We start from the raw sequence: 20,986 nt of genomic DNA on the forward strand, positions 1-20,986 counted from the left end.
GAGGTGACTAAACAGGGGCATGTGGAGAATCCATTTTGCATTTTGGTTTCAGGAAGCCATTTTCTCTCCCCATTGATATATTCACAGAGGGCTAAATCCTGTATTTTGTCCACAAAATTATCTGTTGTGTCATGTAATCTCAAACATCATCTTTCATAGACTGCATCATCCACCTGTGCTAGAAGCTATGTACATGTATTAGGCCCTTTGTTAATTCTCTCATCACCCCAACTTACCTTCTCTTTGACTAGGTCACTTTCAGATAAATGGGAGATCACTTACATGTCTTTCAGAAGAAGTTTTGCAAGTATTTGTGTACTGAATATCTAATCTAAAGTTTTAAGGGAAGTTCGCAGGACAGGTTGCCTGTATAAAATTTTATTTTTTACACTTCAGGGTAATATGGTTGGGGAAATTTGAGGATCCATAATAGTGTATTTGTATGAATACTGGAGGATCCATACAGCTCCTCTAAGAGCAAGTCTACACTACAAATTAAGTCAGCCTAAATTATGTCAATGTACAGCCACCACAGTAATGAAATCGCTTTTGCAAGTCCACGCTATGCTCCTTGTGTTGACGGTGTGCACCCCTACTAGGAGCACTGTCAGTGTGGGGCATTGTGGGACAGCTTCTGAAAGGTAGCAACACTCAATGTAAGGGTATGTCTACACTACAAAATTAGGTCGAATTTATAGAAGTCGTTTTTTTAGAAATCGTTTTTATATATTCGAGTGTGTGTGTCCCCACAGAAAATGCTCTAAGTGCATTAACTCGGCGGAGTGCTTCCACAGTACCGAGGCAAGCGTTGACTTCCGGAGTGTTGCACTGTGGGTAGCTATCCCACAGTTCCCGCAGTCTCTGGAAATGAGATTCAAAAGTTCGCAGTTCTTTTCCTGTCTACCTGGCCAGTGCATCTGAGTTGAGAGTACTGTCCAGAGTGGTCACAATGGAGCACCCTGGGATAGCTCCCGGAGGCCAATACCATCGAATTGTGTCCACAGTACCCCAAATTCGACCCGGCAAGGCCGATTTAAGCGCTAATCCACTTGTCAGGGGTGGAGTAAGGAAATCGATTTTAAGAGCCCTTTAAGTCGAAAAAAAGGGCTTCATCGTGTGGACGGGTGCAGGTTTACATCGATTTAACGCTGCTAAATTCAACCTAAAGTCCTAGTGTAGACCAGGGCTTAGCAACACAGTCTACCATCACACTGTGGTGGAGTTAAGAGGTGGAGTTAAGCCGGTGTAGTGGGCAAGTTACATCGGTGGGAGCTGCGTAGATGCTGCATTAGTGTAGATGCTAACAGTTAGGTTGACTGAAGCTGTCTTTTGGATGAATGCAGCTGGAAGCACAATTTGGCCATGAAGGAAGGTCCCTCAACACTTCCAGGATCAGCATCCTGGCACCAGGAGGAAACTGAGGATAATACAGTCGTTTGATAAATGCATGGGAACCCTACCACTGGACCACGAGGGTGTCCAGCTGCTGCTGAGAAGCCACTGCATTGCAGCCGCACTTTGCCAGCCTGATCTTATGCTCAGCCCCCATTAAGGTTACATACCGAAAGAGCGGTTGACACTTGAATCACTCCACTCTGCAGCAACAGGTTCCTTTGTTTTCTGACCACTAATGAGAACAAATAGGTGCAGGGCGGGGGTCACTTGTAACCATTAGATTTAAAGTGTAGATTAGCCACAATGCCGGGGTTATAGGCCACTGAAGATGAATGAGCCATGATTTAGCGGGAGGGGACACTGGAAATGTAAGCAAACGCCTAATCGCTCCCTAGCAAAGCAGACCTGTCCAGCCGGGCAGCCGAACAAAGGCGCATCAAGAAGATAAATAGGCCGAAGCAGAGGGCTGCAGCCGGGGCCCCGAGCGCCGCTCTTTGTGTGCACGGGGCGTGTAGGTGGGCTCACACAAAGGACTCCCCAGCCCCTTTTGAATCCAAACCTCTGACCCTCCCGCGAACGGGGCGATCATGCCGGCTGGTGGCCGTGCAGCCATTTGCACGGCGCGCCCCGCACCCCGGCGCTCCCGCCCCGCACACACACACACTCCCGCACACGGGCAGAGCCGCGCGCGCAGGCAGCCCCAGCCGGGCGGAGACGTGCAGACCCGCGGTGTGTGCACACGGGGCCGGAGCGGCAGCGGCACCTCAGCCACCGACCCGACCCGCTCCCGGCCCTGCCGGCGGCTAGCTCCAGAGCGCGGGGAGCGCAGCGGAGAGCCGGCTGCCGTGTCTATTCCCCGGGCGCCTGCAAATTCGACCCCCGCCGCCGCCGCCGCCCCCCAGCCGCGGCCGGAGCAGGACACCGCAGGGAGGGCGCAGCGATGCCTCCTGCCACGGCCTGGCACTCGGCCGGCCCGCGCCGTTGTCTGGCTCACTAAAGCGAGGAGAGGTGGAGGTGCGGTTGGGACTGACTGGCGCAGGGCCTCAGGAAGCGCCTTGTCCCGCCGCTGAAACTGACCAGATCCGCTGCTGCAGCTGGGACCGGGTCGAGGCAGGCTCCCCCCCACCCCAGTTCCCCACCCCAGCCAAGGCACTGGACACGCGGAACCAACCTTCCCGGAGAGCGGAGGCGCTAACGTGACACTCTCCCCGCTGCCCAGAGGTAAGCGCTTGGCTAGCCCTGTGTTGCACAGCCCCGCCACGCAAAGGCGTCCCATCCCCAGGCCATGGCAGCTGCCCCGTTCAGGTGTAGAGCCCAAGCGGCCCTTGCTGGCGAGGCAAACCTACTGGTTGTCCTAAGGAATGGAAATGCAGTCCCCTGGGGCTGGGTTTGGCAGCTTCTCGGCCCTGGTTCTCTGCCCCCCCCCCCCTCCGTCCAGCGGATTTCTTGAGGCTGGATGGAGAACTTAATTCCCCGCGAAGTGTTAATGGTGCACTTGCGCTAAGGATCTCAGGTAGGAGCAAACCGTTCACGGAGTGTGAATTAAAGGCATGTCCTCTAAGTCTGCTGTGCAGGATCCTCTGAGACTTTTTATTTAAAAAAAATCCATCACAACGCAACAGTTAATTGAGAGACAACCTTGTGACTTTGTTCCTAAATTTGTTTTTTTTTTTAAAGCACCCGACAACAAGCTAAGTGTGTTTATTAATGGAGATTTGGAACTCTGTCCGTTTTAATCATGCTTTTCTCTTCTGTCAATCCTGATTAATCCAGTTCACTGCCTACCGTGTATAGCACGGCCGCAGCAGCACTGAGCATGCTCCCATATGGAGAGGCATATTTTCTTGTCTCTTCTCCGGCTCTCCCGTAGTAAGCCACATTAAGATCCGGCTTCCCCCCCCCCCCCCCTTTTCCTTTTTGCCTTTACTCCTGCTGACCTATTAGAAATCTGAATGACTCAGCACCTTTACGGTCATGTTTAAGCCTGTTTAACAGCAGCATAATAGTAGATTCCCTCATTCATTTTTACTGAACACTTGCCCAACCTACTAAAAATCACATGAATGGTACAAGCCTTCGGTATGCGTACACATGTTACTTAACATCATGGCAGGTAACGCCTCAGGAAGAATTCTACAGAATTTAATAGAGTTGAAACCCATTGGGTTTTCTAAATTTTACTCTTAAAAACATATAGAACAGAACAAAAAGCAATACACTTTATTAAATTATAAATTAAACTAATATTAGGAGTCTTTAAAACTACAGAAAGGTTATGATTGTAACTTAATTCAGTAGGGCTTTTCCACAGTGGCATGCAAAGGCAGTAATATAGATCAATGTATATATCCTTTTCTCTGTCTCATCTGTCTACAAAGCTAAAGGACTCTTGCTATTTCACAAATTGACAATGTCCCAAAAGAAATAAATGAAATATTTACTGTAACAAAATCTTCATTGGCATTTATTAAGACATATTTATTCCATGGTTTAGGTGGCCAGTATATCCCTCTTCCTGCCAGTAAAATTCTTCCAATTCTTCCCTTGCCTTCTCAGATAGCATTTATTCATTCTTTAATTAGGAAATCCTAATGCATGTCAATGGGGCCCTCCAGCTGTCCAATACTAATGGTGTCCTATGATAGGAAGCCCTCATAAGACAAAAGGTATTGGAACCCCATCTTGCCAGCCCTCTCTGATGTAAATAAATGTTCCTACTGTGAATAGTGCTACTGAAGGCAATGGTTACACTCGTGAGTTAATGGGTACGGGTGGTGGAACTGGGTCTTGGCATTGTGAAAATATGGGTTCCTTTAACAAACCCTTTTCTTCTGCAAGTTTATTATTCACATGACTTTCCCATATAAAAACAACAACAAAAACCAAATAAAAATAGGTTTCAGAGCAGCAGCCGTGTTAGTCTGTCTCCGCAAAAAGAACAGGAGTCCTTGTGGCACCTTAGAGACTAACGAAAGCTTATGCTCAAATAAATTTGTTAGTCTCTAAGATGCCACAAGGACTCCTGTTCTTCAAATAAAAATAGCCATTTTTTCTACAACCCAAAACCTTTTAAGCTTTTAGTGTAGATAGATTTAAAACTTGCATAAACATTAGGTCCCAAGTATTTGGCAGGCGTATTTAATGAAAGCCTTTAACAATCCCTATAATAAGGTAAGATTATAGTGTTTAGAACTGTCCTCGGTTTACAGAGAGAGGGATCCAGTTAAAGTAGAGAGCCCAAATCCATGAAAGCTGCTGAGCATGCTCAGTAGAGTATCTAACATTCTAAATGGTCCTGTTGCATTCAGAAACAAGGTGGGTGAGGTAATCCTTTGTTGGGCCAACTTCTGTTGGTGAGAGAGACAAGATTTCAGACTTACACAGAGCTCTACTTCAGGTCTGGGAAAGGTACTGAGAGCATCACAGCTAAATCCAAGGGGGAACAGATTGTTTAGCATAAGGAGTTAACATGTAAGAGACCATTCAAGGTGAAGTGGGCAGATAACACCTCTGCAGTCAGAGGACAGAAGAGGGTTAGTGGGTTATAGATCATTGTAATGAGCCTTAAGTCCAGTGTCTTTATTGAGTCCATGATTTTTAGTGTCTAACAAAAGTTATGAATTTAAGCTCCCAGGCTTGTCTTTTGCAATAGGGCATTTCATTAGTGGTAGCTGGCTCCTAAGAATTGGGGTGAGAGGCCAAGACTGGGGCCAGTCCTACTCCCATAGAAGTCAGTAGCTTTTTTTTTTTTCATGTAGAGCACCATCAAGCAAATTTTTTTCTTATGATATTGAATCAGAAACTGATGCCATTTATGCCTATGGAGATTCTGCAGCAGTGCAGTCAAGGAAGCTATTTCTTTTCAATGAACAGAAATTTATATACCTAGATCCATGGAAATTTTCATTTCGAAATATCAGCTAATTTTTCATTTTATTTAGTCTGATTAGCCATATTGGAACATCACAGTTTCTATGTCTTTTTTTTTTAAATAGTACCATCAACATGTTTAGGGTTCTCTGCATCAATTTTTCTCACAATTTGTTCTTGTCAGAGAACAAACATCCCTAGTTCTCTTTTTTGAAAAATAATTATTTTCACAGTCCATGGTGCATTTTTTCCTGGGATCTGATAGTTAGAAACAGAAAATCAAAATCCCAGTTCAAAAATGACTTACAAATAGTGTAATGACAAGACCAACATTTAGCTTTGGCACAAGAGGCCAACATTAGAAACGTAAATCCTGCTTTCTGTCACTTTAAGGTGCATGAAAGAGATGTGAAAATGTTTTTAATAACTTAAATTGAAGAAAATCTGCTACATATAAGGCAACTTCTGCCCTTGCACAACTCCCATTGACAGATGCATATCTGAGAGCAGAATTTGGTTCTAGTGCTTAATTTAAAGAGACAATAGCAAGAGGCAAAGTTTCACCGTTGGCCTAGTTGTGTCACATGTACATAAAGGTCTCTTTCCCATAAATGGGACTACAATTAAGCATTTTCGTATGTACCAGATGTCTCATTGTGAATGACCAATTCAAAATGGACTTTTTATGCTCCAATCCTGCAAAGGCATGAGCAAATGTGTAACTTTACATGTGTGAGTAGTTCAGTTCTATTGAAATTAATAGGACTATGCATGTGTGCAAAGTTATACATGTGTTTATCTTTGCAGGATTGGATCCTTAGTAATTTTTTTGTAGACATAATGGATGATCCTGCAGTCCTTTCTCAGGAATGGTCCTTGGATATTATGGGTAATTTTGCCTTTGTAAGGACTACAGGATGGGGCCAGTATAATATGGTAATAACCAAACAATTATTGTCGAAAAGTGTTGTCCAAATATCTTATGCAACATACACATAACGTTATACATTATATATTCTAAATTATCAGACCCTAATGATCACAATTAAGTTTATAACATATATCTACTGTCCATCAGTACACAGCACATAATCAATACTGCACAAACAGCAAAAAACTGCTGTAGAGTTACAAATTTTGCCTTGCGAGAAACAAAAGGACAGTCGTGTGTTAGTTTTTGCAGTGTGACATTCCACAAGCTAGTAGTTTTAGGCAAAGGGACAGCACCTGTCAAGCCTTTCACAAAGAAACATGCCACATACAGCAACTTCCCCTCATATATACACACATACTTTATACAAGCAATTTCTATTCTGTTATGTTGACTCACACGTGGTAATTAGCCACAAAGGACATTATCAATATTATTTTACAGATACAAAGCTATGTATTTTCAGATTAGTTTAATCTGTTTATTGGTTTCTGGTCACCAAATCTTCCAGGGAGTGTCTCAAATCCACATCATGTAGCTGACTGCTGGACTTTGCATTTGTATCCATGAAATAGGTAAAACTTCTGGAACGTGATGGGCTCTTGAACCATTCAGGATATCAGCCTTCTCAGACAAGCAATTCTAGCGAAGGTCTGAAATGAAGTTGCTCAATAAATTACCTTGAGAGTTGTCTTCCTCCCATTGTGCCCGCCCCCCTCCCCCACACACACAATGGAACAACAAGGATTAACCATTGGAGCTAAACTGTTCCTCTTTTTGTGATCTGTATTATTAATATGGAGGATACTAAAAACTGAGGACCAACTCTTTGGCATTAAGAGAGCATGAAGCAGTATAACTATTTTCAACAATAGCTCTCAATCACTCAAAGTCACAATTTGTTTCAAACATACCAGAATGTTCACACTTTGATCCAGTGGCTCTCAACCTTTACAGACTACTGTACCCCTTTTAGGAGTCTGATGTGTCTTGCGAACCCCCAAGTTTCACCTCACTTAAAAACAACTTGCTTACAAAATCAGATACAAAAGTGTCCCAGCACAGTATTACTGAAAAATGGCTGACTTTCTCATTTTTACCATATAGTTGTAAAATAAATCAATTGGAATATAAATATTCTACTTAATTTCAGCGTATAGTAAATAGAACAATATAAAACAAGTCATTGTCTGTATGAAATTTTAGTTTGTGCCAACTTCGCCAGTGCTTTTTATGTAGCCTGTTGTAAAACTAGGCAAATATCTAGATGAGTTGATGTACCCCCTGGAAGACTTCTGTGTACCCCCAGGGGTATGTGTCTCCCTGGCTAAGAACCACGGCTTTAATTCCACGGTGAATTCTTCACTAGGGTGTTATGGAAACTCACTAGATACACAAGTCATTTGGGATATTCTACCAAAGTCAGACTACCTCTCAGAGGGGACTGTCTGAAAGCCATAACTTCCACTGCTTTAAGGAAGTGATAGAGTGGGAAAGGGGAGTGTCTGCTATGTACCCACAGTCTATGTATAAGTTTGATGTGTGTTTGGGTCCTAACCAGGGACAATTCCAGGGTAGCTCTGATTGACATTCGATCCCTTGAAAATATATTGAATACAAGATCGCCATGATGATGAATCTTAACAGCAGTTAGCTCTTACATGGCACTTCATCAGTAGATGTCAAAGTGCTTTACAATGGAGGTCAGTGTCATTATCTCCATTTTTACAGCTGGGGAAACTGAGGCAGAAAGAGGGGAAGCCCAAGGTCACCAGGCAGGCCAGAGCCAGGAATAGAACCCATGTTTCCTGAGTCACTGTCTAGTAATTTAGCCACTAGACAATGCTGCCTCTTGATAACGCCTGGACTAGACTTGACAGAAAGTTCATTAGTTCAGCTAGGAATCAAGAGAGATGGCCTGTACACCACTAGATAAAGAGAGAACTTTTTCGGTTAGTTCATCCAGGAGTGACTGGCTTGATATAGGAAGTACGGAGTGAAATTCTATGGCCTGTGTCATGCAGGGATCAGATTAGATGATCACAGTGGTCGCTTCTGACCTTTAAATCTATATATTCATGGGTCTTTGGTGCTGTCAATCTGGCTCCTTCCATGAAAATTGAGTGTATTTTTTTAATCAGGCCAGCAGTTAAATAAGTAGCAGTAAATCATAATCTAAACAGGGATTAAAATCATTTTTAAAGAAAAATAAAGGTAATATAGACAAAATACCCTTTTCTTGACCATTTATATCCAGCATATGGAATTCCCATTAAAGTCAGTGGGAATGATCCTCATCAAGGCCCAGCTCCTCAAAGGTGTTTTGTATCTAACTCTAGGTGCTTAAATACCTTTCAGGATCTGGGCCCAAGTACTCACAGGATCAGACCCTGTAAATATTAGCATTTTCATGGAAGACTCGATTTTCCACCTCAGCCCAGCCTACGACTGTCTTCTTAATATGTGGTAAACTTTCACTGTAATGTAAACAACATCGATTTCAATACAATGTTTATGATGTTTTTTCCCCACTTCTGCAGTTGTGTTGCCCAGATGGACTAGGCTCATATTTTGTTAAATCTCACTTATATAGTTGCTGTTGAATACAGTCCCATCTCCTGTTGAGAACAGAGCTGACAGCCTGCAGGTTTCTCAGACACCCTTGAATTTGGGCCACCAGACTGCCTCTGACTTCACCATGTGTTGCTGTTCTGAGGTCAACAAATGTGATTTTTTTTCCCATCCTTGCGCAAGATGTCATGGGCCAGCCCTCAGCTGGTGTAAATCAGCATAACTCCCCTGAAGTCAATGGAGTGATGCCAATTTACTGCAGCTTTGGATCTGGCCCAGTGTCTTCAGAAGACACTCCCTGCAGCTGGGGAGTGCAGTGGGCAAGAACAATAAACTGTTAAGCTGCTCTGGCACTAATTTTTCTTAAAAGTTGCATACACATTAGGCACGTTGTTGTTTTTACCACCTGTGGGTTCAGCCAAAGGAAAGTGAAGAGCATTTTGGAAAAGCACAATGCTGCAAAGTCAGCAGAAAGAAAAATCCAAACAAAGCAAATGACCCAACAGAGTCTCGAACATTAAAGAATTACAAAAATAACAGACCTCCCCAATCCCCTGATCAGTAAGACACTTACGGCTGTTGGGAATGTAATTGAAGTGCTATGTCAGAAGCAAATTATTAGTTTAATTTAGGTTTGTACATTAAGGAATTATATATATAGTATTCCCATTTATATCTTTTTAAAAAAACGTTGACTTTTCCTGTATATTTTTTGTTTGTTTAATATAGTGTTACTCAGACCTCAGTGGTTCGAGAGCCAAATTAGTGATCAACATTACCCAAAAGAGTGACAGTAGTATGAATTCATATATTTATTATTTTATCAACTACAATTGGTTAATAACATAGTAAAAGCATCCTGAAGGGTTAATAACTTAGACTGATCAATAATTAAATCACACAGTGTTTTAATATCGTGTGCTGCAAAGAGCCACTGGCAGCTCGTGAGCCGCAGTCTGAGTATTACTGGTTTAGTACATTTATAACAAAATGACATGATGCCCTATGTTCATAAGGCAAGAAAAAATGGACATGTTGTAGCATTTCATACTGGTAAATTTCCTTATTTTTATTGTTCATTATGTATTGTTACTTATTGTTTGTATTGCAGTGGGACCTATAGGACCCAATTGGGATCAGAACACTATTGTACTAGACACTGAGCAAACACATAAGAAGTCATGATCCCTGGCCTAGATATGAGGCTTAGAGTGGTACAAAATGTACTACATGCTGGAAGACTATGTATATTCCCATGCATAGAATACCTTCCGATAGTGAGATATTAAACACAGATCTAGAATTTCTAAAGCTCAGGATGACGAGTAAACTCTGGGGTTCTGTTAGTCATAAGATTTTTTTAACACATGGTAAGAAGACCCTTTAATTTTCCAAGTGTGGGATTGGTCCCTTAGGCCCAGATTCACCTCTAAACTAGAACTAAAGCTAACACAGGTATTGAGAGCAGTTGATTTGGGGACTAGTTAGGCACCCAGTGCAATTAGGCCAGTTTAATTTGCACCCCTGTTGCAATAGCCCTTATAAATGCCCTAACCACTCCAAAGTTTACCTATGACCCACCTCAGAATGTGTCCTGCACTAATGCCTCCTCTGGAGGTTAGCTGAGGCCACACATTGAAACAATTGAAGACAGTTGGCAGTTTTTTAAAGAGACCTTGTTAAGGGCACAAGACCAACCTACCCCACTGTGCAGGAAAGATAGAATCATAGAATATCAGGGTTGGAAGGGACCTCAGGAGGTCATCTAGTCCAACCCCCTGCTCAAAGCAGGACCAATCCCCAACTAAATCATCCCAGCCAGGGCTTTGTCAAGCCTGACCTTAAAAACGTCCAAGGAAGGAGATTCCACCACCTCCCTAGGTAACGCATTCCAGTGTTTCACCACCCTCCTAGTGAAAAAGTTTTTCCTACTATCCAACCTAAACCTCCCCCACTGCAACTTGAGACCATTACTCCTCGTTCTGTCATCTGCTAGCACAGAGAACAGTCTAGATCCATCCTCTTTGGAACCCCCTTTCAGGTAGTTGAAAGCAGCTATCAAATCCCCCCTCATTCTTCTCTTCCGCAGACTAAACAATCCCAGTTCCCTCAGCCTCTCCTCATAAGTCATGTGTTCCAGTCCCCTAATCATTTTTGTTGCCCTCTGCTGTAAGTTTTCCAATTTTTCCACATCCTTCTTGTAGTGTGGGGTCCCAAACTGGACACAGTACTCCAGATGAGGCCTCGCCAATGTTGAATAGAGGGGAACAATCACGTCCCTCGATCTGCTGGCAGTGCCCCTACTTATACAGCCCAAAATGCCATTGGCCTTCTTGGCAACAAGGGCACACTGTTGACTCATATCCAGCTTCTCGTCCACTGTAACCCCTAAGTCCTTTTCTGCAGAACTGCTGCCGAGCCATTTGGTCCCTAGTCTGTAGCGGTGCATGGGATTCTTCCGTCCTAAGTGCAGGACTCTGCACTTATCCTTGTTGAACCTCATCAGATTTCTTTTGGCCCAATCCTCTAATTTGTCTAGGGCCCTCTGTATCCTATCCCTACCCTCCAGCGTATCTACCTCTCCTCCCAATTTAGTGTCATCTGCAAACTTGCTGAGGGTGAAGTTCATGCCATCCTCCAGATCATTAATGAAGATATTGAACAAAACCGGCCCGAGGACCGACCCTTGGGGCACTCCACTTGATACCGGCTGCCAACTAGACATGGAACCATTGATCACTACCCGTTGAGCCCGACAATCTAGCCAGCTTTCTATCCACCTTATAGGAAGTGTGGCAAGAGACCACCCTGGCTTAACAAGGAGATCTTCAATGATCTGAAACTCAAAAAAGAGTCCTACAAAAAGTGGAAACTAGGTCAAACTACAAAGAATGAATATAAACAAATGACACAAGTATGTAGGGACAAAATTAGAAAGGCCAAGGCACAAAACAAGATGAAACTAGCTAGATACATAAAGGGTAACAAGAAAACATTCTACAAATACATTAGAAGCAAGAGGAAGGCCAAGGATAGGGTAGGTCCGTTACTCAATAAGGGGAGAAAACAACAACAGAAAATGTGGAAATGGCAGAGGTGCTTAATGACTTCTTTGTTTCGGTTTTCACCAAGAATGTTGGTGGTGATTGGACGTCTAACATAGTGAATGCCAGTGAAAATGAGTTAGGATCAGCTGACTGAGGAGATTTCCGAGCTGTTAGTGATTATCTGTGAAAAGTCATGGAAGACAGGAGAGATTCCAGAAGATAGAAAAGGGCAAATATAGTGCCAATCTATAAAAAAGGAAATAAGGGCAATCCTGGAAATTACAGGCCAGTCAGCTTAACTTCTGTACCCGGAAAGATAATGGAGCAAGTAATAAAGCAATCAATTTGCAAACATCTAGAAGATAATAAGGTGATAAGTAACAGTCAGCATGGATTTGTCAAGAACAAATTGTGTCAAACCAACCTGATAGCTTTCTTTGACAGAATAACAAGCCTTGTGGATGCGGGGGGCGGGAAGTGGTAGACGTGGTATATCTTGACTTTAATATAAAGCTTTTGATACTGTCTCGCATGACCTTCTCATAAACAAACTAGGGAAATGTAACCTAGATGGAGCTATTATAAGGTGGGGTGCAAAACTGGTTGAAAAATCGTTCCCCGAGAGTAGTTATCAGTGGTTCACAGTCATGTTGGAAGGCTATAACGAGTGGGGTCCCACAGGGATCAGTTCTGGATCTGGTTCTGTTCAATATCTTCATAAATGATTTAGATAATGGCTTAGAGAGTACACTTATAAAGTTTGCGGACGATAATAAACTGTGGGGGGGTTGCAAGTGCTTTTGAGGATAGGATTATAATTCAAAATGATCCGGAGAAATGGTCTGAAGTAAATAGGATGAAATTCAATAAGGACAAATGCAAAGTACTCCACTTTGCATTTGGAAGGAACAATCAGTTGCACACGTACAAAATGGTAAATGACTGCCTAGAAAGGAGTACTGCGGAAAGGGATCTGAGGGTCATAGTGGACCACAAGCTAAGTATGAGTCAACAGTGTAACCTTGTTGCAAAAACCCGAACATCATTCTGGGATGTGTTAGCAGGAGTGTTGTAAGCAAGACACAAGAAGTAATTCTTCTGCTCTACTCCGCCACGATTAGGCCTCAACTGGAGTATTGTGTCCAGTTCTGGGCGTCACATTTCAGGAAAAATGTGGACAAATTGGAGAAAGTCCAGAGAAGAGCAACAGAAATGATTAAAGGTCTAGAAAACATGACCTATGAGGGCAGATTTAAAAAATTGGGTTTGTTTAGACTGGAAATGAGAAGATTGAGAGGGGACGTGATAACGGTTTTCAAGTACATAAACGGTTGTTACAAGGAGGAGGGAGAAAAATTGTTCTTCTTAACTGCTGAGGATAGGACAAGAAGCAACGGGCTTAAATTGCAGCAAGGGAGGTTTAGAGTGGACATTAGGAAAAACTTCCTAACTGTCAGTGCTGGAATAAATTACCTAGGGAGGTTGTGGAATCTCCATCATTGGTAATTTTTAAGAGAAGGTTAGATAAACACCTGTCAGGAATTGTCTAGATCAGTGCCACTGGGAACTGCGGGCGGCCATGCCTGCGGATGGTCAATGTAAACGAACTATCTCGCGGCCCGCCAGCGGATTACCCTGACGGGCCGCAGGTTGCCCACCACTGGTCTAGATAATACTTAGTCCTGCCATGACTGCAGGGGACTGGACTAGATGACCTCTCGAGGTCCCTTCCAGTCCTATGAGTCTATGATTGGTGGTATAGCTGCTCTGGGATAGCTGTAGTGAGCCCCCTCGAGAGGCTCATGTCCTCTTTGTGGCTCCTTTACCACCACAAAGGGGCCACAGCCCAACTAATTCTCCCCTCTCTGTGCAGCGTTAATGCTGAGCTCTTATTTATTTTTATTTATTCATTTATTTAAACAACAATACAAAAATCCTCATATGAAAGATCTAGGTACCCTAAGAGTTAGACTTACACCACTTAAAAAACCCCCCACCCATCAGGGGAAAAAAAAATCTTATACAGGTAACAAGTTAGCTCAGCCATTAAATCAAAGAATAAAAAAACACTTTCACTCGCCACCCCCAAAGCCTACCGTTCAGCCTTCCCCAAAACTTTATTTACTGAATGCCCTTTGTTTTTCCGTTTTCCATCTAAATCAGTACAGCTTTCTTCAGAGCTAAAATTCTTGGAGGGGAAAAATCTGGAATTATTATGTAAACTTAATTAGAACCCACAGATTATTTTAACTGCAGCGAAAAAAGCTTGTAAACCTTGTGTTTGAAAAATATTTCTGTAAAAATAGCACAGAATGAACCCATGATCTCAGAGAAGGGGACAGAAGATACAAGACTATAGGTCTCTGTGATTTCTGTCCTGGTTTGGCATCCCTCATTTTGTTTTCCCAGAAATCACTGAGCCAATCAGTATCCAATTTAAAAAACAAGTTCCTTTTCTGAGTCCCAGAGTTTGGCTGGGAAGATTATTGCTGCTTCACTGTCCCCTTCTTCAAAAGCTTTTGTATTAGGAACAACATCTTTCCTTTTAGCCTATGTTCCTGCTCTTAAGGCTGGGAAGCACCAAATTTTGTAGGTTTTCTTGAGGAATATCTTTCATTTTCTTAGCACCTGCCCAGATTGTCTCTTTGTTATGCATTTCTGTGACAGTAAATATCATAGTTCTTCCTGTGCTTTGTCAGAGTTCTCAGATTCTGCTCACCTTTTTAATCTGTACTCTTTCTATAGGTATGTCAAGGGGAAAATCTTGCCTTAACAGTAACTATGGAGTACAGTTCTCTAGACCACTGGCTTATCTGCTATATGAGGGCGTAGGGGTCTACTTTTTCAAGAATGCAATAAGTTTGGTTGCTCCTTCAGTCCTAGGAAGCACAACCAATCGCCCGGTTCTTACTTGAGTTTCCAGAATCTATGAATTTTTTTTTTTTGAAGGCTGCAAGAAATCTGCTGATTTGCTGGATTTCTCTTTCACACATTTTAGTGAAAAATTCTGTTCCTGCTGTATTGTGGTCCTAACTTTATCAAAATGGCTCTCTTAGACCTTGTCTATACTGTGAAATTTTACCCTGTCTGAACTAGGATTACCATATGTCCAAATTTTCCCGGCTATATCCGACTTTTTGGTTCTTAAATCGCTGTCTGAGAGGAATTTTTAAATATCTAAAAACGTCCAGGATTTTGCCATTATTATTCTTCCCCAAAGAAGAGTTGATCATTCAAGAAAGAAGGCGAATGTGGATCACTCGAGAGAGTGCCTGCTTTTCTCCCTAGCTTCCAGTGCTTGCGCTGCGAAATAGCTGTTTCGCATGGCTGGGAGGGAGGGGGGAGGAGGGGGAACGCGGCACGCTCAGGGGAGGAGGCGGGGCCGGGGGGGATTTGGGGAAGGGGTCCAATGGGGCAGGGAGGGGGCGGGGTTGGGGCAGGGACATTGGGGAAGGGGTGGTTGGAATGGGGGCGGGGGCGGCATGAGCAAATTCCCTCCCCCCCCCATGGAGTGTCGTCTTTTTTGAATGTTCAGATATGGTAACCCTAGTTTGAATCCTAGTTCAAATATGGTAACACCTAGTTAGGTATTAACACTGTTTAATGGACAGTGTTGACCAGAACGTTATGTACTCAGTTTCATGTCAGCTGTGATTTAAACTCCAAAGTTGACTGTTCCATCACAGTTAGCTGATACTTACACCAAACATAGACTCTTCTGATCTACATAGATTCATAGAGTTTAAATCGCTAGCTCATCTAGTCTGATAGCACAGGCCATTAAATTTTACCTTTTCCCCTGGATTGAGCCTAATAGCTTGTCTCTGCCTAAATCATGCATTCCAAAAAAGGACCTGTTTTGATTTGAAGACATCAAGAGATGGAGAAGTCACCACTTCCTTGGTAATTTGTTCCCTCACGATTAGAACGTTATGCCTAGTTTCTCATTTGAATTTGTTTTGGCTTCAGCTTCCAGCTGAACAATGGGTTCTTGTTAGGCCCAGATTATAAAAAAAACCCTAATGCCCAATATTTTATACCCATTAAAGTAGTTGTACAAAGTAATCAAGTCACCTCTCAGTCTTCTTTCTGATAAACTAAACAGATGGATCACTAAGTCTATCACTGTAAAGCATTTTCTCCAGCACCTTGAATCATTTTTGTGGCTCTTTTCTGAAACCTCTTCAATTTTTCAACTCCTTTTTTTTTTAAAATACAGGCACCAGAACTGGATGCAGTAGCCCATTATCAGTCTCACCAATGCTGGATTTTACCTCTGAACAGAGGTAAAATCACCTCCATACTCCTACTCATTATATCCTGTTTATACATCCATAGCTCACATTAGCCCTTTTTGCCACAGCATTGCACTGGGTGCTCATGTTGAGTTGCTTATCCACTATGACCCTATAATGTCACTATAGCGTATCCAGCTTTGTGTCATCTAAAATGATTTTTGGTAACCATGTGCAGACATGGTTAAAAAGTAATAATGACCAGACTTAAATTTATCTATGTGTAACCATATTGTACATGTAGAACTGCAAGGCAGTCACTCCTGGAGCTTGCAATGATTTCAGATAAGAGGCTCTTTAACATATTCAGTGTCCTATTGCTCTGCCTTCGTATTCTGCTCTTTATTATTTTTGTGACACAAATGGCAGCTCTAGGGTTTTCCCATCACATGCTGTAGTCTTTTAAAAAAATCTTGTTTCTGCATATGCTCTTTGTGTTAGACATTTTTTCTTTTAAATTATATTAAGACAGTATTTACATTTAAAATTGTTAGCTTTTCAGTTCCGTAGGTGTATTATTTCCCATATGGTGTGAGAGCTCTTAAGAGATGTTTTTCCTTCCTACGCACTTTTTGAAGAGTTTGTATGAAAAGGAACTCAATAAAATATCTTCCTTGTAAGAATTTTTATCCCTATTAACATGGTATTTAGGAAAGCCTGTATTTTTTATGGCCACTATGAATGGTCAATATTTTTTTTCTTTCATAGTGCAGCCATATTAGTGATTCCATAGTTACATTTTTGACAATATTTCTATTATAAGACCAGTTTTTGCCATAACCCCTACCCTTTCCTCTTGAATTTCTGAGGAAGCGCTCCTAGCTATATGAAATTGATCATGTGTTGTCTTCTAGGCAGAGGAGAATTTTTTATGAAAGTTTATTTTCTTTATTAAGGTTGTATGGAAAAAATGAGTTGTTAGATGAAAGAATGCATTTCTATTAAGAGCTCTGAAAGTATAAAACTGGGAGAGGTCATGAAGAAGCTTTATAAGCAACTTGAGAGAGGATACGATGCTGTGAACTCTATGAAACACATCCTGTAGTAAGGGCAAATTAGTAAATTTCCATTATAAGCCCAATTTTGAGCACCCCCAATTTTCAAAAAAAAAAGCTCCTTTCGTCCTGAAATTTCTCATGGGTCTGTCACTAGAGGACAAATTGTTTTTTTTCCCCAAAAGTTTGAGGTTAATCAAACAAACAATTTTTTAGGATATAAACTTAAAAACAATAGTTGTTTTTCTTTTTCTGTTTGTTTGTTTGAAGTGGTTTGCATGGACAACATCAAGTTTGTTTTATACAATAGCCCTCAATAAGCACTAATGCATAGGACTACTTTTAATAAGTCTGAATGGAAAATTCAGGAGTTATAAGTTAGAGGCTAGAGTTGAACTTCACAGAGAGGTTTGCAAATATTATAATTTCTCTGAGAGGACTCATACAAGTTAGGAATAACATGGAGCATATCTGCAGAGCTTGTTGGTTCCATGAGAAGCAGATCATGGAACTTACAAGACCGACTACTGTAGTTAGCGTACAATGGCCTAGCACCCTTTAGCTCTCCCTGTGGCCACACTAGCTTTCATTAGCTTTCCTGCAAAACAGCTTGGGGAAGGAGATCTGTAAAGCTCTTTGCCCTACATCAGCCTTTCAAGCAGTCACTTTTCTCCTGATTCACCCTTCTCTTAGATTAGAGTCAGGTTCCTTCACTCCAAAGAGTCCATATACTGGCTATTCTCAATTTAATGGTCTCCTTAAGTCTAGTTTTTTTAAATAAATACGAGAGACAGATTCTCTCCTCCAGTTCAGGACACTTTGGGTTGTTTAGGTGGCCAGAATCTGGCCCAAACTATCTAACTGAGAATTCCCCCAGCCTAGAACAGCATTCAGCTGGTATAAAGCTGGCATAGCAAGATGCTATGCCAATCACTCACTGTTCCCCATCCTGGCATTAAAGATATGTGGGGGCGGGGTAGACAGCATGTACACTCTTCCAATTCTCTGTATGGTCCATTGTGGACCACAGCCAGCCAATGTAAAATAGAGCAGCTTAAGAAGCGCAAATGCTGCTCTAATTTATTCTGGGGATGGGCTGAAGCTGATTCGGGTTGTGAATCAGAAAACTGTAACCAGCTCCTTGGCATAGAGGGGATCTTGATGTAAGAGGTAACCTGAATCAAAGTTCATTGGCACAGCTCAAAAAGTAGAGAAAAGAAAAGGTAATTGGAAACATTCATCTAGTTGGATGTTATGAAAGAACAGCTATGTGGGTTCAGTACAAAGAAATATTACCCATAATATGTTCTTATAGCATCTCTCTCTTAGAACAAGGCCTCTCCCTCTGTCAAAAAACTGCCTCTTGCAGTCTAAGTGTCTTTAATCAAGCTATCTTATCTCTGTTTGCTAGACTGATGGGTACACATCCAGGAAGTCGCAAGTGTATCACTGCCAAGCATGTGGATTCAGTTCATGGTTGTTGGCAGTTCCAGTGTCCATTAACATGCTGTCATTACATCACCCTAGGCCAAACCCAACCTAATAAATACTGGTTTGAGTCCATTTAATATAATTCCTATATTAGAGGCCCCAGCCTACTACTGAGATAGGCCTACTACTCCTGTATCAGCCCATAGATACCAAAATACTTCTAAACAACTTTCTTTCTTTTCCAGCACCTATCCCATTTGAAAGCTTTGACCAAACTAATCCAAAAGTGCTAAAAACACATTTGATTGAAGCCAAGGTGATCTTTTAAAAGTTGACAAAATTATGAACTCAGCTATCTTCTATTATTTCCATAATTCTTGGTGATTTTGTTGAAATGAAAAACCCTCCTTCATCACTTATGATGTGACATAAAAAGTTGGATTTCAAAACTATATGCTGGAAGACAAGGATAGAATACACTTTTACATTCCATCAGCTTTTCAGCTTCCTCTTGTTCTATGCTCGACCTATGATTTTGGGATCCCTCATGCTGGCTAAGGGAAAAGTTCTATAGCTTCTCTGAATTGTTTTCCAATTTTATCTTTGTGTGATTCCAAGTTTGTTTTTAATTAGACCAGATTTCCACTGCAACAGCTGTCATCAGCCTAATCTGTCAAGCCCATCCAAAATCTCTTACTTAAGTTTTTAGTTTAGTGTGTCCTTTGTTATGTAAAATGTATGCTATGATTGATTAAATCCTCCTCATGCTCAGTACAAATTTCAGTATACTGATAGTCATTCAATTAAAATAAATCTAGAGACAATTTTTCTGAAAGTTTCACCGAGTGGTCATTGGGAAGGTGGGGCATCAATCCTTTCAGTTTGGTGACTGAAGATTTTAGTTTTTTTAAACTCTCACAATGTTTGCTAGGACTGTGTTAGGTTCTACCTCTTGCTTAACAAGGTTTCAATGGTAAGCTGAACATCCCAGCTAAACGTATGTGAATATGTGAAAGGTTTAGGGCTCAGTAAGCGACATTAGACTTCTGTCATAATTTTCTCTGAATGGCATCTTCTACAACTTGGACACAATATTTGGATGTTGTATCAAGCAGGAACACATTTTTCCATATGTAGATGCTTGTAACCATTATCTAGTCACTTCTTAAACTCAACCCATAATCATGCATCAAAGTCAATATTAATTATTTTAGTTCTTCCTTTAACTTCCCCTCTCTTTATTTACTTGCAACTAGTAGTAGACTTGTGACTGTAAAGCTTTTTTGAAGGAGTCTGTTGTGATGAATCTACTAAGCAGTAATAGTGTGAGGAATCTGCTAAGGGTCAATCTTTGACTGCGTTTTCCATCCTGCTGAGGGCAGATGTAGGTCAAGAGGTGGGAAGTTAGGAGGAGTGGATCACAAAGGCAGGGAGCCTGATATCAGATTGTGATATTGAAGGCAATTAGTAGTGTGTGTACTGGGACCCAGCAAGGTGTTAAGGCCATTGCATCCTTAGCAACTCAGGAACCTACAATGCATGCCTAAGCCAAGGTGCCCAAGGGCTGATGTCCCAGAGGTCTGCAGGGACCTATAAAGGGGCAGTATTGACAATGCATATCCAAGGCAAAATGCTCCACTCATTTATTTAGATTGTTCATTGTACTCCATTGACAGTTACGTTGTTAGCTTAAAAAAATCTGAAAACCTTCTTACATTCAAGACTATGCTTTTCAGAGTTTTTTAACAGCATAATTGCTGTATGATCTTTGCCGTATTTAGGGTGTAACTTGATTTAGCATCATGGCTATGTTGGGATGGGTTAGAAAGCAAAACAACTACCTAGTGAATTTAATATTGTGAAGACTGAAGAGTATATAGAAGCATGTTATCAAATGCCCTGCTCACAATGAATTATGAATGTGTCAACGTATCTTATATTTATTCACCAGTGTCACTTCTCCAGTGTGGGGAAAACCTGAGGAGAAACAGCAGAAGCCCAGGTCCACTGGGGTCTGTTGCTGTTCCCCAGATTTCTCAATGGATGAAGAGGATCAGAGCAAATCTTCATTTGCACTCCAGGTTACAAAGATGTGTAATGGATCAGCTGCTGCTTAGGGTAGTGAAGGGGAGCATCTAGTGTGTTGTTGAGCAGAGAGGGAAGAAGAAAAAATCTGCTTCTCTCCCCAGGGATTTGGGGATCAGCAGAAGCTCCTCTTCTTTAATTAAAGCTACAGAGAAGATGAGTTGCTTAGCTAAACTTCAGAAGGCAATAAAGTCCAGTCTAACTGGTTCAACTCTGGATTTAAGGAATCTGCAAACTATGTTCATAAAGTCCATGAGCCTGGCCAATTCAGCTCTAGACTTCAAAATACCCATACTAGAAATGCAGAGATTCTGAAATCTGTAAATTCTATCAAAATGTACAAGTTACATTAAAACCTTGTGGAGT

The 20,986-nt window shown here is 41.8% G+C and overlaps 1 protein-coding gene across 1 annotated transcript in view; it reads left to right on the forward strand.

Annotated features, from left to right (window-relative positions):
- The first annotated feature begins 2,065 nt into the window (after nucleotides 1–2,065).
- Nucleotides 2,066–20,986, forward strand: part of KBTBD11 (kelch repeat and BTB domain containing 11) — a 28,094-nt gene continuing 9,173 nt past the window's right edge. The window contains exon 1 of the mRNA XM_074947780.1: nucleotides 2,066–2,616. The gene's annotated coding sequence lies outside the window, so the exon portion shown is untranslated. The remainder of the gene's footprint in view (nucleotides 2,617–20,986) is intronic.

This window comes from Natator depressus, chromosome 3 (genome assembly GCF_965152275.1).
Source record: "Natator depressus isolate rNatDep1 chromosome 3, rNatDep2.hap1, whole genome shotgun sequence".
In the NCBI taxonomy this organism is placed as follows: Eukaryota; Metazoa; Chordata; order Testudines; family Cheloniidae; genus Natator; species Natator depressus.